We start from the raw sequence: 7,736 nt of genomic DNA, 5'->3' as shown, positions 1-7,736 counted from the left end.
AGGGACAGAAGTCCTGAGTTCTAGTACAGAAGGGTGTAGAACACTCAGAACTGAAGGTATGAGAGTAGAGAACTGTAACATTACTCCCCCTCTAAAACCAATTGTCCTAATTAGTAAACATTAGACTTAGTTAGTAGTTCAGGCATAAGTCAGAATGGTAGGGTTTGGAAATCTATGAGGCAGAGTTAATACAGAGCACCTGAATAAAGTTGATAGAAATCTCAGATTACCTTAGTAGTATGAGTGAGATTCTCAGCAGGTTCCCAAGTGTGTTCTTCAACTAGGTATCCCTTTTAGTAGATAAGGAACTTAAGCTTCCTACACACTAGCTTAGTATCTACTATGTACTCTACTTTGTATTCTGGTTTAGAACTAATGAGTTCTAGTAGAGGTAGTAGAGGTCTTTGTTGTAAAGGAAAACCTGGATTGTAGTACTAAGACAGTAGAACCTTGTTGAACACTGAGTGTATACACTTCTATATTGCTGGAAGTTAGAGTTTGTAGGCAGAGGCACCAACCTTCTTTTAAAAAAAAGGGCTGAAGTGCTTGTTGTCCAACTTCTTTATTAGGTGATCTGTAGTCAGGTTAGTAGCTTCTAGTATAACTTTGTCCCTAGACTAGTAATCCTTAGCTACAGATCTCTTCCAATTGTAGTTCTACTTTATTACTTGTACTACCTTCTCTAAAAGAGCTTGTGTGTCTTCCCTAGTCTTGTGTATCCATTCTGTAAAGTCTGTTACAGATTCAGAACTACTATTCTAGTTCAGAACTGTCCCCTAGTACAGATGTCTTCTATAATTGAGGAAGAACAGGGACTGTCCTGTTGTAGAGTGTTACTAGTTATTGTGTACAAATTCTGTCAAGGCTAACCATTCAGACTAATCTGATTGTTAATAATTGATGAACATTCAGAGGTAGAGCTCAATCTCCTGATTGACTTACTCAGTTTGACTGTCAGTCTGTAGGTAATATACAGTAGAAGGGTTCCCTTAAATTCTGAGAAGTACATACAAGTCCTACATAAATTTTGACTCAAATTACAGTCTACAATTGTGAATAAGCTTCTAAGGGAGTCTGTACAACTAGAAGACATGATTATAATAAATACACACTATACCTTTAAAAGTGAGTTCTGTTTAGGTTGGAACTGTGTAGACTTGCTTAGAGAATCAGTTGACAATCATACAGATAGTATTATAACTCTAAGACTCAGGTAGCTTACTAATCAGGTCTACCAAGACTTCTTCCTAAGAGTAATCCAGGATCTAATGTGGATGTAGGAGAGTCTAAACCCTTGTCTGGTAGGCCTTAGTCTGTTGACACATATTGTAACTAGTTATGTACTTTAGGATTTCCCTCTACATTCCTAACTACTAGTAGTTCTGAGTAATGAGTTCCTACATTTTGTGTTGTTACAGTTCTCTACTCTCTTACCTTTAGTTCTAAGGGTTCTACACCCTTCTGTACTAGAACTCAGGACTTCTGTCCTTTAGGGGCACTGTCTATAGACTATATACATACTGATTCTTACTACTACCCTTCCTTACTTTATCATTCTATTCTTTTGACCACCCCTTCATTCTCTGTTCATTCTATAGTCTCTTACCCTTTGTTTATCCCTTCATTCTTTGTACCTTTATCTTTAACATTCCTTTCTTTCATTCTTCATAGCTTATCATTCTTAGTAGCTCATACTCTCTGAGTACTCTTATATAGTTTAGTATATATAAGTGTACAAGATCAGACTAGTCCTGTAGTCTTGATCTTGTCTACTCTAGATAGTCCTGTACTCTTAGGCTCACTCTATATACTCTACTCTTGTCTCACTCTCTCTCTCTACCTATTCTACAAGTTCTGACTATGTTCTAGTACTTGTGTTCTATATTTCTATTATATAGGATAGTTGTAGCCTGGGTCTCCTTACTAAGCCTTCAGGTCCCCTCTATACTGTTACTGACATCAGATTAAGACTACCTATTACCACCCTACAACTCTCCTATGTCTTAAGCATTAGTACTTACTATTGTGTTGATCTCTTTTCTTTGTCCTGACCCTTTTACATTTTTAAATTTTAAACTTTTTAAACCCTTTTAAACTTTTGCCACCCTTCTTCTATTCATTACCCCTTTTAGTTTAGTACTGATTCCTTTGTAGTATAAACATAGACCCTCCTACACCAACTGTCACCCTTACTGTCCTACTAGATTAGTAATTATAAGCAGAACTAGCTTAATACATACAGACCTCTATCTAAGAGGCCTTTGTCAACTATGTGCCTCTAGCCCCTTCAGAACCTGTTCTGATTGTTCTAAAAGCTACAACCTGTTCTAGAAAGAAAGTGTATGTAGCCCACCCTTCAGACTTTAATAAGTAGCACTTTGAGGACTTCTAGTACTAAGTTAAACTATATGTGACTACTACTTTGACTAATCTATCCTTAGATCTCAATTGTGTCCTATTTGTCCTCTCCTTCATGAAGGAAGGCAACACAGCCACCTAGGCTCAGAACTGGATTGAAGGACATTGGATCAGAAGCCTGATCTGACTTTAGAACAATAAGTTGTATTCAGAATTTATAAGACAGCTCTGTACTTCCTTTATTAATCTGAATAAGAAGTACAATGTGTAGAACAAGCTTGTGTCTCTACAACAGGGCAAACACTCTACTAATGCCTTCTTTCAGGAGTTTGATATCCTGGTCTGGAAGGCAGGATTCATACTCAGGTTTGATAATGTTCTCATCAGAATGCTTGAAAAAGCTCTTTACTCAGAACTAGTTAATAAGATTCTCAGAATAATACTAGAACTAGTTACTTACACTGAGTAGAAGACACACACTATCTCCTTCAACTAAGCTGTAGCTCAGATGTGTCAAGTCTGTACAGAACACTCACACATGTGTTTAGCTCTAACAGTTCTGAGTCCTCAGATTAATCTGTCTATAATTCTGTAAGGATTTGATTTACTAGTTTGTATTTTATTATTACTACATTACTGATCACATCAGATCATTGCACAGTAGGACCCACAAGCACATATATTCTTATTGTAGTTAGTTACACTTTCTCCTCATGTATCTACACATGTATACTCTTATAAAAGACAGTATTGACTGCTAGGTAAAGGGGATTCTTTTCCCCTAACCCCTTACTCAAGTACTAGGTTATCCTAGTCAGTAGTTGAGTGAACTAAGGGCAATTAGAATTCTCTTGTAAGGAACAGTGAGTTTCCTTACATATTTTTGACTGTACCCACCTAGCACCAAAACCCCTTGCTGGATGCTGAGGAACCAAAGGGTCTGATCAACCCTAGGTCTCCCTCATTGTCTAGTACCCATCAGGAATTATTAGTGAGTAAAGTTATGATTTTCGAGTAGAAACAGAGACTACTTACTAGATTGGCCCCTAGTAGGTTCACAATGCTTCAGAACACTGTAGAATGCTTCTGGAACACATTAGCACATATTGATATGGACCAGTACTAGATACACTAGAGGTTTGTATTGATTGGATGGGTCAAGGACCAGGCATCTGTGAAGGTGAAAAGGAACAAACAGGTGTGTATCAAGCTTACAAACAATGGACAACAAGATTACCTATTGGTTATTGATTACAATGTGGCTGCCAAGCCTTGACAGACAATTCCCAGAGAGTACCCAAGTCCAGATATTGATACTAACATGCTAGGAAGTAAGTCCTTGTCCCTTGTAGGCTGGAGGCAACCTAATGAACCTATACCAGGTGATAAGTCCTTGTCTACACAAGGCTGGAGGCACCCTGATGAACTACTACATACTAATAATGTAGAACTAAGAAATGTAACTGTACTAGTACATATAGTTAGACAAATGTGTACTGTAGAGCAGACACTAGTAAGTATTGACCTTACTAGGCTTAAAGAAATAGCAAACAAAGGTATAGAGAGTAGAAACACTCAGGCAATTGTTCTTAAGGATTCAGACAGTTGAGTTCAGGATGAACAAGCAATTGGATTCAAGGATTCGTCCAATCAAGTACAGAAGGTTGAGTTTGAGGATTCAACTTACTGAGTACAGACAATTGAGCTTAAGGATTCACTCAATCAATTTCAGGCTACTGAGTTTGAGGATTCACTTGATAGAGAACAGGTGATTTGGTTTAAGGATTCACCAAGTTGATATAGAGAGCTAACAGCAAGCATTGAGGAATTTGCAAGCTAGTACAAGAGTTACAGAGTACATATAGTCAGTATCAGTAAGAGTGTGGATAAGTATCTAGTGAGCACACTTACTTCAGAACAGAAACACATTGACAACAGTAATATAGAGGGTAATGAGACACTTAAGACCCTTTTAGGCAGCAAAGAAAGTAGCCAGGACTCAAAGAACAAGAGTAACAGACAAGGCTAGGAGAGCCAGGCATTGAAACTACAGAGATTCAATAAGGAACAAGACTTCTAGAAGGTAAGTAAGACCTTCAGACACATTGTAAGAGCCAGAGCAATTGAGATAGACATAGGACATGTCAGCCCATTCCACAGTTTGATAGACATTGACAATTTGAATAAGAGAACATACAAGTTTGATGGAATGTATCAGGAAGAGGAGAAAGCAACTCCTTCATCAAACAAGAGCAGACTTGATAGTATAGTAACAGAAAAGTGTGAAACGCTTCAGACAGGCTACAGAACGAAAGTCAGACATGCTATAGTACCCACAGACAGTAGAGATCATAACTATCAATCTAAGAGTGTAGAAGAAACACTCAAGAGTCTAGACAAACAATTGTATTTACAGAAAGCAAAAGGAAAGCACAAAGTGAGAGGAATACACAAAGTGCAAGGAACAGAACGAAAACCAGAACTGTCAGGCATTCAATACGATTGTGAAATTGATTCAGACTATCCTAGCAAAACAGACATTGTATTGACAGAACAGTACTTTGAGGATAGTAAAAGTGAACACAAATTGGAACTGTAAGGATCAGTACTTGATTCAGAGGGCAAAAACCAAGCATACACCCACAAAATCGAGTGTTTAACCTCATACATAGCAGATATCAACTATGCATTACACAGGAGCAATGTACAGGAGTACTACAACAGATACAACACTCTAGCCAGGTCCAGGAATAAGAGAGAAAGTGAAATACCTGGATATATGTGGTCTTAAATGGAAACATCAAGTTTTTCAGGACATCAGAGTATCCCTTGTGAAAATAAAAGGAACAAACAATCCCATAGTAATACTTTGTGATTGAAAGCAGTCCCAGGCAAGGCATACACTAGTAGTATTAGTGAGAACAATATCAATTCAGAGTACAGCAAACTACACAGTTCAAAGCCACATATTGAGCACAGTAAGTATAAGAATAGCTCAAGCAGTAGTTCAAGAACAAACAATGGACACAGGCATAGCAAAGCACTGAATAATGTTCAGAAAGGCAGATTTGCATCAGTAAGACCTTCAGAGAGCCTAGCAAAGAATAGCTACACATACAGAGTGATACAGAGCTCTAGGATACAGAGAAAGGGAAATTTCAACCTAGGATCAGACCCAGACAGTAATAATTCAGATTCCTCTTCATCCAATGACAACAATCAAAGTAATACTTTATTCAAACTATCAGACATTGATTCAAGTAATACTGAAGCTACTAAGAAGTGTAAGAAATGCTTGAGGAAGAAACAGAACAAAGAACTCCTCAAATTGAAGATACAGATGTGTAGCACAGAACCAATAGCTCCTACAGTATACTCAGGTGAACCAGACTTGCAGAAGTATACAAAGTTTGTTATTGAAGTCAATCAGTACATGAAACAATCAGGACTTCATTATTTCCCTAAGAGCCAAGTAGGGATAATGCTAGGTTTTATTAAGGGAAAAGCAATGAATTTCTATTTGTAAAAGATTACAAACCATGAGTATAGATGGACACTTGCTCAATTCTTTAGAGGACTTATGGACTTTTGTTTCCCTTCCAACTTTGCTGAAATACTGTAGAAAGAGTTCAATACTTTGAAACAAGGTAATAGGAATGTTCAGGATTATTTGTACAATCTAGAGATGAAAGCTACAAATCTAGGAAACATTTCTCAGTAAGATTTGACCAGACAAGCATAGTATGGATTGAATTCCAAGTACCAGAGGCAATTACAATTAGATTGCTTGAATCCAGACACTGTAGATTACTCAATCTTCAAGGATAGGCTCAAAAGCATTGAGAAAGCAAATGAATCCATAGGAATCAAATGGCACATAGATTCCAGACAACATTTCAATATGCAAGGACACAATAGTGATTCTCAGAATGATTATTTGCATACAGACAGTTCTAATAATTCAGGAAACAATCAATTCACTCTACAGGATAGTGAAAGCAATGATTCAGACCACAGTGACTCTAGTCAGGATACTACACATACAAGCAGTGTAAACACCAAAGGAAAGGCCAGGCAATTGTATTATCCATCAAGGAATGATGACCAGCATGAAAGTAAGACAGAAATCAATCACAGGACATATGCTACAGGTTTCAAACATTATTCCCAATCGAAATTGGATAAAATGAGAGCAAAAGGACTATGTTTCATTTGTGAACAAGATGACCACTTAGCCAGGAATTGTCCTACTCATAATACAATCAGATTGAACAATGCATAGGATGATTGTTCATCATCTAGTAATGTTAGTATTGGTTACACCACTTTAGATAAGTTAGCAGACAACTTGGACAGTGAGAACTACATAGAATTAGAGTCAATTACAGACTATGACACAGATTCTTACATATCTAGCAGTAATATACATGTTTTATCGATTTGGATACTTTGTGAAGACAATACTGAGGATTCAGTAATAGAACAAGAGAGTTCTACAATGGAACACAAGTTCAGACAGGCAAACTATGCATTTGAAAGAGTGAATTCAGTATATTTGAGACCCTATAGGACTACAGGACTAAGGAATAGTACAGTAAACAAGTAGAACTGTATGAAACAGTACCAGATAGCTACATTGAGGCACAGACAACTGTATAACACATACATGGACATTTTAGAGACACAACTACCAATTCTTAGAGCAACAAATTGAAACAACACTCTTAAGAAATACAGACTGTTCACAGACAACAGGAATGTGTACCAGGACATTAGGAAAGGACCTGAGAATGTTAGAAGATCAGAATATAACCAGCCAGATAGTATTATAGTTTACAAGGCAATGCAAATAGTAAACTGTACAAGCAGGACAATCTATCAAGCATTACTAGACTATAAATTATGACTACTCTTAGATACTGAGAAATATTTCAATCTAAACAATTCACACAGGTATTCTATTAAGTTAGAAGGCTACATTACACATTAGAAGACAGAAATCAGCACATTGAGTAAGACAAAGTGCATATACATCAAGAATACAATGATACTACTTTAGAATAAGTATCAAGCATAGAGATACATTGACAGTAATAGAAAGACACAGACATACACATACACAGTCGATTCTATTCAGTACAGGAAGGTATTCAAAAGCAAAGAACTGCTTCAGACAATTTCAGGATCAGGAGAATGTTCAGACATTCAGGTATATTGATTCTACAACATTGGAACAGACATTTCCATCTTCAGGATTGAAGAAACAGTCTATAATGAGTACAATCAAAGAACTTTGCATAGAACAACATTCTATAAGGTACAATTGGATGTTACACTATGGAACTATTTAGTTCATGACAAAGAATTGTTCAGAAACA

This window comes from Fomitiporia mediterranea (assembly GCF_000271605.1).
Source record: "Fomitiporia mediterranea MF3/22 unplaced genomic scaffold FOMMEscaffold_2, whole genome shotgun sequence".
NCBI lineage: Eukaryota > Fungi > Basidiomycota > Agaricomycetes > Hymenochaetales > Hymenochaetaceae > Fomitiporia > Fomitiporia mediterranea.
This window is presented reverse-complemented; position numbering follows the sequence as displayed.